Source organism: Diceros bicornis, chromosome 19 (assembly GCF_020826845.1).
Source record: "Diceros bicornis minor isolate mBicDic1 chromosome 19, mDicBic1.mat.cur, whole genome shotgun sequence".
NCBI lineage: Eukaryota > Metazoa > Chordata > Mammalia > Perissodactyla > Rhinocerotidae > Diceros > Diceros bicornis.
Window position 1 is genome coordinate 48,506,736 of NC_080758.1, and position 20,671 is coordinate 48,527,406.

The following is a 20,671-nucleotide window of genomic DNA, read 5'->3' on the forward strand; positions in this document are numbered from 1 at the left end:
CCTCATGGTTAGACTGGGGTTTTGGGGAGGGAACATTGGCTACAAAATATATAAAATTAGAATACAACAAATAACAGCAAAAACACTCTTGAAAAATTATAAGGTGTATTTCTTAAAAATATCATTAAAGAGTAAATCTATGGAAACATTATAAAACAATTAAAAGCACCCTATATAAAAACCAGTGGTATACACCCCCAAGCTATACTTAAAGGACAAATTTATAATAAATGAACTGTTTAATGTTTCAAATCCAAAAGGTGGAAAAATGAACAACACAAATATCTAAATCAAATAGAGGGAAGGAAATAAAAATAAAAGAAGAAATTAATTAAATAGCAAATAAAAAAAAAAGTAGAGTTGATTAATGAGACCAAATACTGCTTTAAAGAGCATAAAACAGACAGAGGGAGAGAGAGAAAGAAAGAGAGAGAGGAAGGGTATAAATAATATTAGGAACAAATAACGGAACACAAACATATGCAGAAGTATTTTTAAAAACTTTAAAGGTCGACATGAACAACTTTATATGAATAAATTAAAAACCCATGAAATGGACAATTTTCTAGGAAAGTGTAAAGGCCAAGATTGGTCTTAGAGAGAGACTACCAAGAAGGCTCATGACCATAAAGAAAAGTAATAATAAAAATTGAAATGGTGGCCCGTGATATCTCATCCCCAAAGACATCAGGTCCAGATGGTTCTACTAGAACCTGTCAGTAGAAGTTCAAGAAAAATATATTTCCCACTATATCTCAACTGATTCTGAAAAAAAAAAATTTTAAGTAAAACTGCAGGAGTCACTTTACAAGGATTGAAGAAAACTCTTAAGAAAACTAGAAAAGAAAAATACAAAGATGCATGCCTTTGTTTCAAAACTATAAATCCAACAACAAAAATTATTTCCTTGCTAGTTTCACTTAAAGGTAATACAGACCCATCTCTGCGGTTAATACAAATTCATCTTTGCCATTAATAATGTTTAAGGGGGCTCTAATTTTAAAGGCACAGGAAGCCAATATAATATTCCCCATTTTCTTCTTCTATACTTGGCCTGCAGTTATAACTGTTTAAAAAGTGGACATTAAGGCAAGGATTTCCTTCTAAATGTTGGGAGGAGTGTTTCAGGAGAAAATAACATTTACTAATTTTTGCTTGGCAAAATTCACTTGGTGGAATTCTAGGTTGACCCTTTAGATTATATTTTGTTGTGAGAAGCAAGATAAGACTTCATGTTTATTATTTTCTTTACTTCACCTGGGTATCAAGTTGTCCCAGTTTACTACCACCGATCTGACACAACTTCTTTATCCTTAAATAAATCCCCATTTGTACTAGCATCTATTTGTTAACTCAATTCAGTTCGACGGATATGATCCCTGTTCTTATCTCATTACTCACTCTTGTCAATTAAGAATGCTTTTAACCTACTGCAGCGATGATTTTTTTTTCCTCACAAAACAAGGAGTCAAGAGGTAGATGGTTGCTGATGCCCTTTCTTTTAGTTCATTTCTGTCAGGGCTGAATTCTCTGCGATTCTTTTGGCCTTTTCAACATGGTGACAAGATGGCCATTGTGTCCTTATTCAAGGCAAGAAGAGGAAAGAAAGAGAGCGGGGCAGCATCAGCAGGCTCTGACCCCATCACAGGAGCCAAAACAGGATCTCCTGGCTGCCTCTAATTTCAAGGGACACTCAGGTAACTCTTTGTATTTTATGGTAGCTTTCTATATTTCATAAACTGAGAGAAAGGTGTAGGGATGGCTTTTCTAGTTTCAAATTCACATACCCTTTGTTATCAATAGTAATTCCTTCATTTCTCCCTTCATTTCTTTTCTTTTTTCTTTTTTGGAGTAAAAGTGAACTTTTTATCTGAGTAAAAATTGACTTTGTCCCAGAGATTTTTTAAAAATTGTGTCATTATTTTCTAGAAATTTCTCTTTGAAATACTGATTTTCCCTTTCACCAAATGCGTATAAGAGACAGTTTTTTAGATTTCCAAGTAGATTTAAAATTTTTTATTTATTTTTCATTTTATTTAATTGTGGACACAGAATGTGGTTTTGTTATTCATGCTTTTAGCATTCATTGAGGGATTTTTGGTGACCTAAATTATCATCATTTTGTAAGTTTTTATTCATGTATAACAACCCTTATTTCCCTTTTTCTCAAGTAGAGTTTGATATGTTTAAGCCTTTTGGCTCAATTGCTTATAATAAGTAAAATATTAATGGATTATAGTTCTAAATATGAAGCTAAAACTATAAAGCTTCTGGAGAAAAATACTAAAGATTGTCTTTAAGATCTTAGGGTGTGCAGAGATTTCTTGGGATGGATGTAAATGCACACACCATAAAAGAACACAAATTGGTAAATTTGACTTTATAAAAATTAAAAATTCTTAGTCATCAAAAGACACCTTTAAGAAAGTGAAAAGCAAGCCACAGAGTGGGGAAAGCATTGCCAATATGTATATTTGACAAAGAACTTTTTTCTAGAATATATAGAATACAAAATAAATATAAATAGTACAAACATAAATCAATAGGGAAAAGACACACAACCCAATTTTTGAGAAAAGGGCAAAAACTACAACAGACACATCACAGGAAAATAGCCAAACGGTCAATAAACCCACGAAAAGGTGTTCAAATATCATTACTCATCAGGGAAATGCAAATTAAAACACATTGAAATAGTATGCACATGTACTGAAAAAGACAGACAATACCATGTGTTTGCAAGGATAGGGAGCAACTGGAAATCTCATGGATTGATGTCTGGGAGTTTAAAATGGAGCAAATGCTTTAGAAGACTGTTTGGCAATTCATAACAAAGATAAACATATACTTACCCTAACACCCAGCCATTCCTGTCTATACACCCAAGAGAAATTAAAAAAATACATGTTCACAAAAAAAACTTGTACAAAACCATCTGTGTTATATTCATACAATTGATACTATATAACAATAAAAATGAACCAACTTTTTATATACAACAATATGGATGGATCTAAAAAATATGATGAGTAAAAGAAGTAAGACACAGAAGACTACAACCTGTGTAATTCTATTTATATGAAATTGAATAGCAGTCAAAACTATTCTATGGTGAGAGAGATCAGAATATAGTTATCTTAGAGATTGACTGGAAAAGGATATTGGGGAAGAGGGAGAATCCTTTCCCGCCCTTTCCCTTAAAGTTCTTATGGCTGGCCAAATAATTAAAAAGGCAGGTTAGCAGGAGAAAATCAAACAAAATTTAATAACATATATACATGGGAGAAATTCGAGAACTGAGCAACTCGTCATTCTGACTAAGCTGCTCGCTTAAGTATTTTAGCTAAAGGCGAGAAGCGTGTTGAGGGGGTGGTGGTTTGGGATTTCAGAGGGGAAGAAGATGATTCACATGGAGATGGAAATGCAAATGTTTGTCTGACAACTCTTTTCAGGGCCACCTAGAGAATGCGACCTGGGGGGAGACAGAATTTTTGATAAGATGGGCTTGGTGCCTTTCTTATCACAGCATCTATTTTACATTATACCACAGTCATCCTATGGTAGTGGCTCCTTCCTGGAATAGACCTTCTATGTTAAATTCTTTAGGTAGTTTGGGAGGGGAAGCTCAAATGTTCTTCCTGAGTCTTCTGAGCCTCTAGTGTCTTCAGCTTGAAATAATCCAGAGTGGCGTATCTTGGGGCGGCCTGCCCTGAACACCATCAAGGACATGAGGAAAAGTTCTGGGAGGTGGAACTGTCTGTGTGTTTCTTGACCTGAGTGGAGGTTACATGAATATATACATAAGTAAAAATTCATTATGCATCTTACTGTATATAAATGATACCTAAATTAATTTTTTAAAAAACTTAGGTCTTCTGTCCTTATGTTTTATCTACTTCATCTGCTAAGAACTAAGAAAGGTGTGTTTAAGATTCTCATCGTTGGTTTCAAGTTCTGTTTCTTTCCATTTCTCCTTGTGATTCTGCAGCTTTTACTTTTATATTTTGATGTCAGGTTACTTGGTACATAGAAATTTCTAATTGTTTTCTCTTCACTATAGAGAACCACCACCATCATGATTATAAAGGCCTCTCTCTCCAATTTAAATTATCTTTCCTTGAGTTTGTCTGATAATTTATTGGCCTTTGCTTTCTTTTTACTTCCAATTTACATGGTGTACCTTTTCTTTTTTTTTAAAAAAAGTGGTAAAACACATATAAAATTTATCATCTTAACCACTTTTCAGTGTACAGTTCAGTGGCATTAAGTAAATTCACATTGTGCTACCATCACCACCATCCATCTCCGGAATACTTTTCATCTTGAAAAATTGAAACTATGTATCTATTTAACAATAGGTCCCCATTCCCCCTTTCTCCCAACCTGATTCTGCTTTCTGTCTCTGTGAATTTGACTATACTAGATACTTCATCTAAGTGGAATCATACAGTATTTGTCCTTTTTATGACTGGCTTATATCACTTAGCATACTGTCCTTGAGGTTCATCCATGTTGTAGCATGCGTCAGAATTTCCTCCTTTTTAAGACCGAATAATATTTCATTGTATGTATATACCACATTTTGCTTATCCATTCATGCGTCAATCGATGGACACTTGGGTTGCTTCCACTTTTTTGGCTATTTTGAATAATGCTGCTATGAACATGGGTGCACAAATATCTCTTGTGAGTCTCTACTTTCAATTTTTTTGTGTTTATACCCAAATGGAAATACTGGTACATGTTTTTATTTTTTTTATTTTATTAAAAAAATTTTTTTTCTTTCTTTTTTGTGGTGAGGAAGATTGGCCCTGAGCTAACATCTATGCCAATCTTCCTCTATTTTGCATGTGGGACACTGCCACAGCACCGCTTGATGCACAGTGTGAAGGTCCACACCCGGGATCCAAACCTGCAAACCCTGGGCCACCGAAGCAGAGCATGGGAACTTAACCACTACGCCACCAGGCCGGCCCTGGTAATTGTTTTTAAATTTTTGAGGAACTGCTATACAGTTTTTCATAGTGGCTGTACCATTTTACATTCTCACCAACAATGCACAAGGGTTCCAATTTCTTCACATCCTCACAAATACTTGTTATTTTCTGTTTCTGTGATAGTAGCCATCCTAATGGGTATGAGATGGTATCTCATTGTGGTTTTGATTTGCATTTTCCTGATGACTAGTGATGTTGAGCATCTTTTCATGTGCTTATTGGCCATTTGCACATCTTCTTTAAAGAAGTGTCTATTCAAGTCCTTTGCCCTTTTTTAATAGAGCTGTTTGGTTTTGTTGTTGTTGTTGAGCTGTAGTTCTTTACGTATTCTGATTATTGAACCCTTATCAGATATATGACTTGCATATATTTTTTCCCATTCCGTGGTTGCCTTTTCACTCTGTTCATTGTGCCCTTCAATGCACAGTTTTACATTTGGCGGTAGTCTAATTTATCTATTTTTTTCTTTTGGTGCCCATGCTTTTCACGTCATTTCCTAGAAATCATCGCCAAATCCAATGTTATGAAGTTTTTCTCCTATGTTTTCTCATAAGAGTTTTATAGTTTTAGTTCTTATGTTTAAGTCTTTGGTCTTTTTTCCCTTCTTTTTGCTTACAAACTTTTCTAATCACTTAGATTCAGGTGTACTTGGATTTGCTTTTGGAATCAACTTGAGGGTGATTGTTTAACTGTGTGTTTATTTCAACATATTTGTTTTTGAAATTTACTCACTTAAAAGACATGTCTTATTTATGTTACTTCATTTATTTTTTGCACATTTCTGCTTTCTTGATCATTCTGCCTTTTTACCACTTCTTGTACAGTTAAGGTGCATAATAAATCGTCGGAAAAGAACAATGATAAACATTATAATTTTGCTCCATATATTTGAGGAAGGCTTTCTGTTGCCCTGCTATTTGAACAATAGAGTGAAATATTTACTAGATTTCTTTGGCTGAATTTTTTTCTCCTCAAAGCTTAACATATTACAATATCTTCTGGCATAAACTGTTTCCAGAGATTAATGAGCCCAGCCTGGAAGATCTTTTCCTTTACAGATAATCTTCTTTGTTTGTATGACTGTTGTATTCTCTATTTCTCAAGCTCAGGTAATGTTTCAACCCATGTCTTGGTGTTGATCTTCCTTTATAAATTTCTCATCAATACATTCCTTCAACAGTTATATAATTATTTATTGAGCAGGCGTTGTGATGAGAAATAAGGATAAAATTAAGCAGACTACAGGGCTGGCCCAGTGGTGTAGTGGTTAAGTTTGCACGCTCTGCTTTGGCGGCCCGGGGTTCACAGATTCGGATCTCAGGTGTGGACCTACACACTGCTTATCAAGCCATGCTGTGGCAGGCATCCCACATATAAAGCAGAGGAAGATGGGCATGGATGTTAGCCCAGGGCCAGTTTTCCTCAGCAAAAAGAGGAGGATTGGCAACAGATGTTAGCTCAGGGCTAATCTTCCTCACCAAAAAAAAAAAAAAAAAAAAATTGAGCAGAATAAAAGACATTCTCTACCATCATGGAGTTTACAGTCAAGTGGGAAAGACAGATATTCATTAAATTATCACACAAATAAATGTAATACGACAACTTAGAGCTTTAACAAGAGGATGGAACCAGTCTGGAAAACCAGAGAATGAGTGGGAATCAACTCAGTGAAGTGGGGTAGGAGGATGTGCAGGGCTTTAGGCACAGCAACAGCATATGTAAAGGCCCCAGGCAGGAGGGAGCTTGATCTCTATGGGGAATGAAAAACTTTGCTATAATAAGAGCACTAGGAGACCCAGGTGAAGTCAGTAAGCTCCTGTCCTATTGGTCATGTTAGTGATTTGGGTCCTAGTTAGAAGAGCAGTGAAACACTCCTGAAGAGTGCTAAGCCTGTTGGCAAGTGATCACATTTATCTTTTGAGAAGACCACTCTGACTGAATTGTGGAAAACAGGTTGGACAGGGTATGAGTGGATGTGGGTGTACCTGTTAGAAGTATCTGTACAGTATCTCAGGTATATATGGAGGTAGCATAGATAGATGGCTATGTAGGTAGAGAAAGTGGATCTATTTGAAACATAGTTAGGGAACAAAATTGAAAGAAGTCAGTGCTGAGATGACAGAAGAAAACAGAGTTCTCAAAGGTGGTGCTATTCAGGGAGATAGGGACACTAGAAGAGGATCGGTTTTGGGGGCTAGGAGATTATGAGTTTGATTTTGAACATGTTGAGTTCCATCTATTTATTTCTTAAGTCATTCAACCAAAATGTACTGATTGTCTGTTATGTGTCAAGTGTTGTTACAGGTTCTGGGGATTCAGCAATACATAGTTTGATGAGCACATTTGAGGCATCTTCACGACATCCAAGAGGAGCTATCAGGTAGGCAGCTGGACATATGTAGTCTGGAACTCAGGATGTAGGTCCGAGGTCTTGGTTGAAACTATACACATATCCATCTTTGCATGCAGGTGATAACTGAAGCTGGAACAAAGGTGAGATGATCTGAGTCTTAAATTCTAAGGTGTAGGGCCGACCCCGTGGCTTAGCGGTTAAGTGCACGTGCTCCGCTACTGGCGGGCCCGGGGTTCGGATCCCGGGCGTGCACCGACACACCTCTTCTCCAGCCATGCTGAGGCCGCGTCCCACATACAGCAACTAGAAGGATGTGCAACTATGACATACAACTATCTACTGGGGCTTTAGGGGAAAAAAAAAAAAGGAGGAGGATTGGCAATAGATGTCAGCTCAGAGCCAGTCTTCCTCAGCAAAAAGAGGAGGATTAGCACGGATGTTAGCTCAGGGCTGATCTTCCTCACACACACAAAAAAAATTCTAAGGTGAGATCATTGAGTAAGAGGGGAAAAATAAAGGAGTCCCTGGGACTACACCTGAGGAACATCAACTGTTAAATGGTTGGGTTAAGAAGAATACACCAGGATAGGAGCTAGAGAAAGAGCTGGCAGAGAAGTAGGAGGAAAACAAAAAAGAGTTGTGACCAGAGTAAAGGGAAGCAGGATACAGAGGTCAGCAGTATTGAATGTGGCCAAGAAGTCACGTCCAATGAGGCCTGAGTAATATCCCCCGTGAGATGGAAGTTGCCACTGACCCCCAAGGGCTGTTTCATTGGAATAACGGGTGAAAGGATAGTTTGGAGTTGGTGGAGGGTGAATGGGAGGTGAGGAAATTGAGAGAGCAAGTATGGAGGCCTCTTTCAAGGGAGTAGGGGGTGACCTGTCCTCTGGAGCAGGGAGCCCAAGTTCAAACCATCACACTACCATTTGTTAGCTGGGTGACCTTGGGCAGATCACCGTCTGTGACTCCACTGTCTCATGAGTAATAATGGGATAATGTTGGACTTGCCTCATAGAGTGTGGGTGAGGATTACCTAAGACAATAGTACACGGAAAGTACTTGAAGCAATGTCTGGCTTACAAGCGTTCAATAAATCTTAGCTGTTAGTGCAAGTTACATGTTAGAGGAAGTTTCTACATCTTTCCTTTCCTTCCTACCCCTTCCCCTTCTCCTGCCTCTCCCTCCTTCTCCTGTTCCTTCCTCTCCGAGCCTCTCCCGGCACTGTGCTACTTCTTCTTCCTCTTCCCTTCCTCCTTCTCCTTCAGGTACTTTTTCTATTTTAATAAGATACTTGAACATTAGGCTCCATAGCCTGCATATGTTGTGTTTTTAATTATTCCAGAAAATCTGACCCATCTTGTACCAGACCAGGTTATTTGGGAAGTGCTGATGATTTTATAAACACACACACACACATTTGAATGGACATTTTTTCCAACAGAGAGGCTGTGGGCCAAGTAAAAAAGGTATCTGTAAACAACCAAATGGAGCTTGAAATTCGATGAGAAAACACATGTATCTCATCGATGTATGAGATGTATGTAAGATAACTTTGATACTGTAAGAGTTATTTCTGAAGCAAATTTTTTTCTGAAAAACGTTGGTCTTCCATATAGAAAAATGAAAAATGTGAGCTGCTTCTCGTAGTGAATTAAAGACTGTATGCCAAAAGAGTCTCCTCTTGAGGCCAACTTGAAATCTTTTACATGATAAAAATAATATATAAATATGCTTAAATAAGTATGTATGTATTTCTACTGTTACTTTATCTTTATTCATTTAATGAATGTTTCTTCACCTGGCACCTCGCAGAGAACTTGTGATACGAAGGAGAATAAGCTGCAGGCAAGCACATTTCCTCAAGGACTCGGCTGCTGGGGGAAAGGATGTATGAATAGAGAGGTGCAAAGCCATGGGATGAGCATCATACAATTCTTCAGCTGTACAGCAGCTGTGGAGGATGCTGCCTCTCCCTGGAGGAACTGGGAGAGGCTGAGCAGATGGTACTTTCTGATCTGGGTCTTGGTGAATAAGTTCTCATGCTGGGAAGAGACAATGAACACCCTGGGCACCTGGAACAGCATGTGCAAAGACTCAGATGCACAAAGGGAAATGGGAATTTGGGGAACCAAGAGAGGATTCCTGCAGCCAGAAAGTACCGCTCCTGAGGGGAGGGAGCTACACTAAACCTTGGTCAGTCTTAAAAATCATTTCTTTCCAAGCATTTTGTGATGCTTTATGACTGTTTCTTTTCTACTCACTGACAGCTTAATTTTCTAGGATATTTTTCACCCTAGTGCCTATTTAGGTATAATACCAGTATTAGTTTATTTAATAATCATGTTTTGGCTGCAGGCCAAAGCAGGGCTTATAAACACTTCTATAAAATAAGGAGAACCTCCTGGATTCTTCAAAGTGCTAAATCTGTTTTGCACAAGACCAATTTTAAACTCACCCCAGCTACTCCACTGCTAAAGCAGATGTCAAAACTCTTTAACATAAGCAATTGCTGTGATAAAATTTTAGAGAGTTATTAAAGCTTGTAAAACAATAACAAGTTACAAGAACTTTTGAATAAATTAGTTTTTTGTTTGTTTGTTTGTTTGTTTTAAGGATAAGGGGAGACTGGCTGAGTAGCCAAAAGAGTTTGAATGTGGTATTGCCCAATACATTGCGATTTCCACTGATTCCCTTCCCTGGGGGCGGCGGGGGGTAGGGGGGCGGTGGTTCTCCCAGGAGTTTAACTGGAAAGGCCATCTACTCAGTGCACTGAAAGGACTCTGGCTTGGTTTTCATTGAATCAGGAATGACATTGGCCAATTTGCAGAGTTTTCTAGAGAGAGGCTGAGTTGAAGAGACTTTTCATGCTTTATGTTGCCTGATGAATGTCTAGTGAGGGGGGACACTTACTGAAAGTTCATTTCTATGCCATTGTCTGTAATTGAAAAGGCTATGTAAAAAATAAAATATGTCAGCAGTTCCCGCTGCCTGCCTTGCATCCTTGAAAGCCGCGTACATTTTAAGTTATCCCTGCAACTTAAAAGAATTATAACCACAGAGATTGTGAAGGAGCAGCTGGCTTGCAAAGCTGCTTTGGGTAAAGCTGTCAGAGCTCATGAGTAAACAGAATCTGAATACAGACGCTGCATGTAGGGGAAATCAATTGCTTTTTCTACAAAATAAAAGGAAGGGTTTTGCTCAGGGCAACGTGACGATGACTTGCAACTGTTCTGTATTAACTGCGACTTTCTTCTTGCTTTTCCACCGCCTGATTTTCCTTTATTGCACAGCAAACAGTTGAGATTGTGTATTGTGCACTGGGAATATTTAAACTGGAAATAATTAAAATATATATTTCATTTATAGTGGGCCTTATGTGAGGAGAAGTAAAGACTGCCACAGCTTCCTGAGTATATGAGTTAATGTTGTGTTCTGCATTTTCTTAATTTTCCACATTTTAACTGCCTCTGTTCCTTATTTGGGAGCAGGCAGCTTTGAGAGGCATGGGATACAGACTCGCTGGAGCAGAAACTTAGAGTTCTCCCGAATATGAGGGGATGGCATGGAGGAGGTCAGGTTCATCATGTGGTTTCTTGACATTATTTTCCTCCAGTTTCTCCCTTCACTGACAGAGCTAGCATATTATTGAGGATAAGTTTCAAACTAGAGATTGGTTTAAAACCATTGTGTGATTCCATTAGGGTACGTTTTTAGAATATGATGAATAAGTGTAATTTCAAAATGAAGTTCCAAAAATAATTACTAAAAAAGAAAAATACAGACTCAACTGCAAAAAAAAAAAAACACAAAACCACAACTGTGTGTGTGCGTGTGCGTGTGTGTGTGTGTGTGTGTGTGTGTGTGTTGTAAGTACCTTAGATACATATCCGCAGCAGAATGAATGAAGTCATTGGTAGAGGAAAGGTAAAGGCCCATTTTTCAGAATGAATTTGGACATCATTTTGATGGAGACTCAGCTGGCAAAAACAAAGCCAGAAATGAGATACAAAGACTAAGTTGATTATAAATCTTGGAGCTTGTTTGTATAACTGGGTTGCATGACTGAAGCTTAAAAAGGAAAAAGTGTCTTACGCAGAGTTACAAGTGTGCTTTTGGTCATGGTTAACTATAAAGGGAAGAAACATGAAAGTCACTCTCAAAATGTTTGGAGATACAAACTCTGAGGGGGCAACCCAAGGGGTCAGGATGTATTCTCATTTATTGCGTGATTTTTCAAATTGCGAAGAAATATTATTTCTAGAAAGGATTGACGCAAAGTGATAAGTAAAGGCAATGAATCGAAAAATAAAGCACGAAGGGCACAAAACATTTTATCCCCATAAGATAATCCCCATAAGAAGTCAGTGACAGGATGAAAAAGTATCTTCCTCAATAACAACCCACAGCATCTGGCTCCGAGCCGGACATGAAGGAGGAATACGGACACGCTCTTCGAAATCGCCTGGCTTTCTGGCACCAGGCAGTTGATCTCTCTGAAATTACATCCTAACATCCCTGCAATCAGATGATTATGAATGTTCATCTCACTGAATGGCGTCTAAATTTACTAAGACCGGTCTGAAAAATAGAGAAAATTTCTGAAGGTTGAGACAAGATGAAGAGGAAGATATAGAGAGAGATGAATTGAGTTCTATCTTAGGTTGGAATCCCCCAGAAACCGACTCTCAGACAAGGACTGGGGTATAAGCAGTTTATTGGGAGATGATCCTAGGAAGCTCTGTGAGGGAGCAAGGAGGAGAGACAGGGACGGGGAGGAAGCCAACAGAGCATTCTATCTGTGGGGCATCCCTGAGAACCTGTGTTGAACACGCCTCAGAGTCGTCCCACCCAAAGGAGACCTAGGTCAGGGGAACAAGGGTCATGTCTTGCAGGTCTCTCCACCTGCTACCTCCTTGGCTAAATAAGTGTTGGCGGAGGGCAACATGAAGTGACTCCTTTGAGTGGGCGAGAGCCCTGCCCCTGTGAGTGAAATGCCCATGGCCGGTTCTGGCTGCTCGGCTTGGTTTGACCACAGGAGCGTGAGGCAAGACACAATTTGAATCTTCATGTAACTCTGTCGTGACCTTTCCATCCTATAGGAACAGACTGCTATACCCCACACCTGACCTCTTTGTCTTGTAGTCCTGTGTTATTTGTTGTTCTTGAGAGATGCCAGGCAAGAGCATAGAACAAGTGTGTAAAAACATTAACTATCTAGTAAAATAGGTTTCAAACAATTACATCACGTATGACACATGCCTTACTAGTGGTGAATTGGACATCAGCTTTGTTCAAAGACAACTCATTTTTATTGTCTTATCACCTCAAACAATTCTTTACAATGTACTTTCCCCATGCTTCCTTACTAGGAAAAAAGAATGGCTGGTAAGTACATCAGCGTAAGTTAGAGTGCCTTTGGCATCCCTGGATTCAGCCTGTGTTCCCTCCCTCTCTATCTTTAAAGGTTTGTGAACTTCTTGTCACCAACAGACAACTGAGATCCAAACATATGTCAATGTGACTCTGAGCAGAAAATAATGGTATGATCCCAACAAAAAAAAGCTCTGCATAATATCATAGCTTCTTAGGTTTGGAAAATGTCCCCGGTGTCTGGAAGAAATGGAGAGAATCACTTTACTCTTTCAGATTAACTGGCATTTCCATCACCTCCAAACACATTAGTGTCTCCTTCTAACACACTGGTGTTTCTAAATATATTAATAAAAGATTCTGAGACTCCCTTGGTGAAAGCTGAGGATGGGTTCATAATCCAAGAAGCTTACAATTATGAAAGATTAAAACAGCAAGAAGTAGTGAGTGCCATCTCGGTAGTCTACGTGAGCTTGTCAACAGACCGCTCTCCCTTTAGAGCTGCCTTCGGATGGTCTCTCCATTTTCACTTGAACAACAGACGTGGGAAGCAGAATCAGCAGGAGGGGAGGTTCCAGAGGACCCATTGGTCTGCCTTTTCCACAAGTTCCTGTGTGTAAATTTAAATGAGATTCTGCAATTCTTACCTGGACGATGTGCTATAACTCTTCCTAGCATAAAGCCAAGGGCCGAGGCATCATCACCTTTGAGGAACATTTCTTACATGACTATCTCTTACTTTAAGTGCTGGAAAAAGCCCATTATCTAACTGCCAAGGGGAGAGACAGTGAACTGCCAGGTAAGCAGCCCTGCCTCATGCCCAGTGCTTCTCATATAAGATTGCACTCAGTCCTGACACCTCCTCCTCGACATCCTCATCTTCATCTTTATGTTGCAGATGAAGGATCTGAGGTTCAAAAAGGTTTTGCCCCATGTCACACCCCTTGCAGAGTTTGGAACCCAGGTTCATCTCATTCCAAAGCCCATATGTTTTCCAGTGTTCCAGTGTTCTTTAGGACAAGACATTTCCCTTACGTGTTTTGCTCTTAACCATCTAAAAAGTGCTTTCGCACATGATACTCTTTCTCGTAGTAACGAACTGCAGTGTTATGTATTATTTTCCCTGTTTCACAAATAAGGAACCTGAGGTATGTGAGATAAGGGATGCGTAAGCACAGGGAGAGAGGGAATCACCAGCTCCAAATTCTACACTATGGAGAATGAAAATTTGTTTACATTGCTTTCCCAATTTTATACCTGAACACCAAAGTGAGCATAGCAGACAGGTTCTTTGCATACACAGTGAGATTCTACAGGATTTCCTTTCTGACACATACATTGTGCTTGCTATGTTAAAGGTGGCTGTTGAGTCTTTGCTCTCCCATCCACTGAGAGGTGGAATCTCATTTTCCTCCCCTTGGACCTGGACTTGACGGATAGAATACAGTGCAAGTAATACTCTGCAACTTCTGTGGCTGATTGTAAGAAGCCTTGCAGCCTCCTTCTGGGCTCTGGAACACTCTCTCTAGGAAAGTTCAGCCTAGGGCAAGCTAGCCACCACAAACAAAGTTGAATGACCCTGAGACCACCATGCTGTGAGAAGCCCAAGCATGGGGAAGGGCATCAGAGTGTGAGTGAGGAAACTATCCTGGAAGTGGGTCCTCCAGGCCCAGCCACCCTGGTGGATCAGAGACAAACTGCCCAACCCACAAAATCATGAGAAAAGTAAAATGGTTATTTTCAGGCACTAAGTTCAGATGCTGTTTGTTACATAGCAATAAAGTACTGGCACATATATCCTATGTGTTCAGGGACAATTTTGAGCAAAACCAAAGAAGGTCCTAGAGTACCCTTATGTGAATCTGTAAAGGTGTGGCCTCACCTTTATCCATTATCACCCCTTCCCACCCCTAGCTCAGCACACTGGTCTCTTTATTTAACATGGAATGACCCAGCCATGGCTGGCTTGGATGGCTGGGGCACTAGTGAGGGAAATTGATGCATCTTGTATCCCCATCCACAACCCTGTCTCCTGCCTGTAAATCCAGGTGGTTCTTCTCACTGTTGGAGCTGAGAGAGGGTCCAGGCCCCTTCTTTATGTTCACTAGATGCCACTGCAGCACCACAGAAGAGCATCAGATAAATGGTTTAAATAAATTATCTGTCACTCAAAGAAATACTTTTAGCAGCTGCAGAGGAAAGAACTTCTGTCCTTGCCACCCCGTGTGTCAGACACCAAAAGCTACAGAAGCAACTTGAAACTCATGTTCTCCTGATGCTTAATCCTTTTCTTCCTTAGAGAAGGCATATGAGATCTGCGTCTTATTTCTGTGTCCTGGTAGAATTCTATAAGCTTGCTGAATGGGTCATGGAGACTCGGTGCCATCTTTCTACTGAAAGCGTGGCTCATTGTTGTCCTCAGCAGCGGACGGAAAGGAGAGGGCATTCACGGCCTTGATAAGTGAGCCAAGGACTAATTTTGATTTACGTCCTTCTCAAGGCTTCACCATGACAACGAGGACATAACACAGCTATAAAATTGAGGAAGATTATTTGTTTTAATTCCCGATCTTATTTGTGATTCAGCAATGTGGCTGGGCATATTGTGGACAGACTTCGGACTTTTTAGCTTTCCACATTCAACAGTACTCAGCTGGTCTGCACCCCATGTGATGGATTGAATCGAGCCCCCTTCAACATTCATATTGAAACCTTAATGCCTAATGGGATTGCGTTTGGAGATGGGGCCTTTAGGGAGGTATTTAAGGTTAATTGAGGTCGTAAGAGTAGGGCACTAATCCAATAGAACTGATGTCCTTATAAGAAGAGGAAAAGACACCAGAGATCTCTTTTTTTTGCCAGGTGAGGACACAGAGAGAAGGCGGCCTTCTATAAGCCAGGAAGAGAGGCTTCACCAGACACCAATATTGACAGCACCTTGATTTTCAACCTCTAGCCTCCGGAACTGTGAAAAAATAAATTTCTGTCGTTCAAGCCATCCAGCGTGTGGCATTTTGTTATGGCAGCCCTCGCAAACTAATACACCTCCATTCTGATTTTTTATCAGATTCTATCCTCTTGGAGGGTAAGGGGTGAGGTGTATACAAATTCAGTTTTGTCTCTTCTGCTATTTTGGAACCTGCTCTGAAAACATTTTTTCATGACTTTTCATGACACTTGGGATCAAAATTTATATCTTTTAGAAAAAAAATAATTTGGGTAGAATCTTGCAAAATATGCGTTTGGTGGAGTAGGGGTGCCTTTCAACTTGAAGTCATTTGGGATCCCTAATGATCTGAAGACCTTTCCTTTGGTTGAGCTATGAACAGGCACGTGCTGTCAACACACTCATTCCTCACTGTGGAGCTGGTTTCTGATATGGTTGGGGACTTGTAGATATTTGATGAATCATCCTTTTCCTCCTGATAGGGCCTTCATTTCAGTGAATTGTGCACATGCAGAGTCTATGGCAGGAGGGTAAAGAGATCAAAATGCCCTGTTATGTTACCTCCCCACATTGGCTGTTTTTGACATGCACTGGGGCCAGAACAAATGATCAGCCAGGATACCAAACACAGTGGTTTGAATCAAGGAAGTAAATGTTTGGAACCCATGGTGTGGTTTGCTTCATGGGGAGATGGTTCTGTGTGTCAGGAGTGGCATCAAGAAGCTGAAAAACTAGTAAATTGCCGTGGTGCTATGGAAACCAGTGGATGTCAGCTGAATATTTGCTGCTACCAGCAGACAGATGAGTGTGAAATTCATGATATCTGAGGCCATTAAACAGCAACATCTTTGTTAGTGAAGAGGATGGTCCTACTTACTCAACTGATTTTCCAGGACTGTGTAACTAGAGGTAGAATTAAAATATAAGACTGAATTCTAATTGTTTAAATAGTGCAACGATCTCACTAAACTGTAAATATTAACACGTAATTTTATTTAAAACACTGTAGAGTAAGCATGGGGTGTAGCACTTGGATCCCTTTAAGAAAGAACTTGCTGACCAGCAGGGAGAGAGCAGATAGCAGACAGCCCCCAGCTGCAGCACTTTTGGAATCTGTCACAGTTTTTGCACTGAGACCTCAGACTTTCCAGGCAGCCCCTGGTCAATGATGGAACATTCTAGGGTCTGGTTCTTTCTACCCAACACTGGAGCTTCCTTTTATTTACTCAGGACTACCCTGCAGGCTGAGGCTTTTCCTACCCAATCTTCTTTCCTTCCCCTACTCCTTTCACAGGTGTGGGACCTGCACCATGATCTGAAGACCTTCTCTCCCTCCTCCCGCTCTCCCTCTTTATCATTCACAGGTATTACCCCCAACAATACTCTGCCTTGGCATCTGCTTCCTGCAGGACCCAACAGACAGACACCAAATAAAGTAAAACAATGCATATTTCACCTTTGGCTTTTTACTTTATCCGCTATCTCAGGGTTGCCAGCTGAAGTGCCAGGAGAACCATGGAGCAAGCAAGAAATTTGGTTGGGGCTCTTGTTATTGCATTTGAGAGCCAGAAAATAGACTTTTTTTTTTTTTTTTTGTGAGGAGATCAGCCCTGTGCTAACATCCGCCAATCCTCCTCTTTTTTTGCCGACAAAGACGGCCCTGGGCTAACATCCGTGCCCATCCTCCTCCACTTTAATGGGACGTGGCCACAGCATGGCTTGCCAAAGCAGTGCGTCAGTGCGCGCCCGGGATCCGAACCAGCGAACCCCGGGCCGCCGCAGCCGAGCACGCGCACGCAACCGCTTGCGCCACTGGGCCGGCCCCGACTTCTTTTTTTATCTGACTCATTTTCACTCCCTAATCTTTAAAGCTACTTGGTCATCCTAAATTTATTTTGCCCCTGACGTGCTGTCATGATTATCTGCTGGGGTTTTCGTAGTTGTAGAACCAAAGAGCTATGCAAGAGCAATCTGCGCAGCCCTGAGCCGAAGAACCCAAGCTCCAATTCGGCTTCACGTGGCAATATTTTAACCAGAAACTTCATTATAACGGAGTTTCACCACGAAGGATTTATTAATCACGATATTGCTGTTTTTAGACCCTTGTCTAAAGCAAAGCATCATTTGTGAACATTTTTGGCTGTCTTTAGAACTGAGTGGCAGACTCTGATGTGGGAGACATCTAGCAGCCGCCCTGGCTACCACGGAAAAAAGGGCGTGGCTGGTTTGTACCTATGCTCTATCATGCAGCCTCTCTCTCTAAGGAAAAAAAAAGTGGCCTCGAGGGTCACAAAAGTCCCGCTTTAAACATGATCATCAGTAACAATTGCTTTAAATAATAGCGACAGCATCTCCTGGGAATTCAAAGGCAACATATCGATCTGTTATGTGGGGTTGGCCATTCAATCCAAGAGGAAGACTGCAGATGTGTTATACTCTGCAGTTAGCCAAGTTTTGATTATTATGAAAGGGTTGATCTGTGTCTTGATAGTCTTTTTAGCACCCAGAAAATCATACCATCTGATAAAACAGGTTGAAAAAGAAAAATAGTTAGGCATATATGATAGAATATTTCTAAAAGTACAGTTAAGAAAACATGGGCCTAAACTGACAGGAGAAACACTTGACCCTATGAATCCTCACTCGTTCAGGTAGATTGTTGGGGAAATTATTTCAAACTGATGAACAGTCTATATTGCAGATGTTAAAATGTGGTTTAATTTCTAAAATTTGTGTGTAATAACACAAGCTCATAGCTAGCATGTTTTACTAACACTAGGTGGAAATAAAAGCTCTGGAATAAAAATCTTGTGTCTTTCTAGCTTTGCGATCCTGGACAAGTCAATTAACCTCTCTGAACCTCTGCTTTTCATGTGCAAAAATGGTAACCCTGGTACCCAGCTAATGGAACTGCTGTGAGAATGTTGGGAAGAAATACATGCTTGGCGTGAACTTTGAACAAATGATTCCAGACACAAATGGTGGTGATGATGGTGGTGAATAGAATACAAAAACGTATATAAAAGTTGAAAAATTACTTGAAGCCTTATTTACAGTACTTATTTTGTTTATTGAAACTATTTTTGAAAGCTGAAAATATGTCAAGTAATAATTGTTATTATAAATTCTGAATCAGTGAGATTCATTTAATAAGGTAAATGGGGTATACTGAGAACATTTAAGATGATCATTAAATTTATTTGACTTTTTTACTGTCACATTTACTACAAAATTGTGATTAAAGATACGTTTCTCAAATGTTTCTGAAGTAAACACAGCTCCATCCCCCCAAATCTCAAGTGCATTAATAAATCTACTCAGTTCTTTGTTTTGTTTTTGATTCTGAGAAGAAATTTTGAAGATCACATTGAAATAGAGCCAGATGGTCAGATATGACTTTTCGCGTTAGGTGAATGCTCATAATTTACTTTATCCTGAAGCAACCACAAAAGCAGAAATCATGGTGAATGGCCTCCAAGAACATCAAATCCCAATAATCTCGGGGGTTTTATATTCTGTCAAACATTTCATCAAATGGCATGAGAAACATATATTTCATGTCCTTCTCATTTTTAAAACGGCTATATCTTTTACATTAGAGGAAAGTAGTTTTGATGTTTTAAATTACTGCATATAATAACATTCTTCTCTAGAAATGTATCTTTTCTTTGTTTAAGCTAATGCTAAGGTTTTTTTTAATAAGCACAGTTGATTCGTTTAATTCTCCTTCAGATAAAATGTTTAAAATCTGAAATCATTCTTTTCTACCTTAAATAAAACAAAGAAACAGTTATGATTTCAGGTGCACAAGATATTTTAAGCTTTTTCTACTGGATGGAATTTTTCAAAATTGATGAATAGGTAACATATAGTAGTCAGGATGATAACTAATCTGATTTTAAAAAAAGAAATGTGGGCTTGCGTAGCAGAAGAATTGAGAAATGTGTTATCTAAATATGTCATGGGATATACTGACTTTAATCTGTAACATATGTGAAGTTTAATCATTAAGCAATGAATTCCTTTTCTGAGGTCCGTATGGTGAATATCAATGAATATAATATTTTTTGAGCTGAATGAAATGCCCAAGACCAATCTCTCAAGATTTAATTACCCACTTAAAAGTCCCTAGAGTTCTTGAAGGAAGCCCCGAGACCCATAGATCATGCTACTTGATGGTAGCTACGCATTGGAAGGCAAGGCCAGTACCTTCAGGGTCAGCCCTATCTGGAATTTTGGAGTGGGTGACCTCAGATCAGAGAACTCACCCCCACTCCATTTATTGGTGCCCGTTGTAGATCCCACAAACCCAAGGTGCCTGGCCTCCTGACCACAATAATAATAACAATAATAGAATAAAGTAATAACATTAACTTCCAATTAATGAGTGTTTGTATACCCTAGGCACCATGTGAGATATTTAAAATGAATTATGTCTAGTTTACACATCATTCATTCAATTATTCATTCATTCTTTTAATGAGTTTTTATTGCAAAACTACAAGCCAGACCCTGGCCGAGTTCACAGCAATGAATGAGTGTGTCACAGAACTGACACTGCGGTGGAGTGGGGAAATTGACATAGCTTCTGCAGCAATAAGCAGTAATTGCACACCGAGAGATGCTGTGTTCAGTGCTGTGGCAGAACTGAACAAGGTCACAGAACAGGGAGAAGTGAAGGTGGAGCGGTGGGTCCACCTTAGATAGAATGGTCAGGAAAGGCTTTTCTAAGGAGATGCCAGCTGAGCTAAGGCTGGAAGGACCCTGGGGAGCAGTAAGTGCCACTCTGTGAAGTGGAATAGAGTTTGGTGGATATGAGCAAGAGAAATGAGGCCAGTGTGGCTGGAGGGTAGTGCATAAGAGAGACGGCGTAACCAAGTGGGGGTTGGGGGCTGGGTGTGACGGGGCCTAGGAGGCCATGCTCGGGACTTTCTATGTTCTCCGAAGAGAACTCATGGGAAACACTGAAGGACTGAAAGGTGGGTGGTAACATGAGTTGATTTA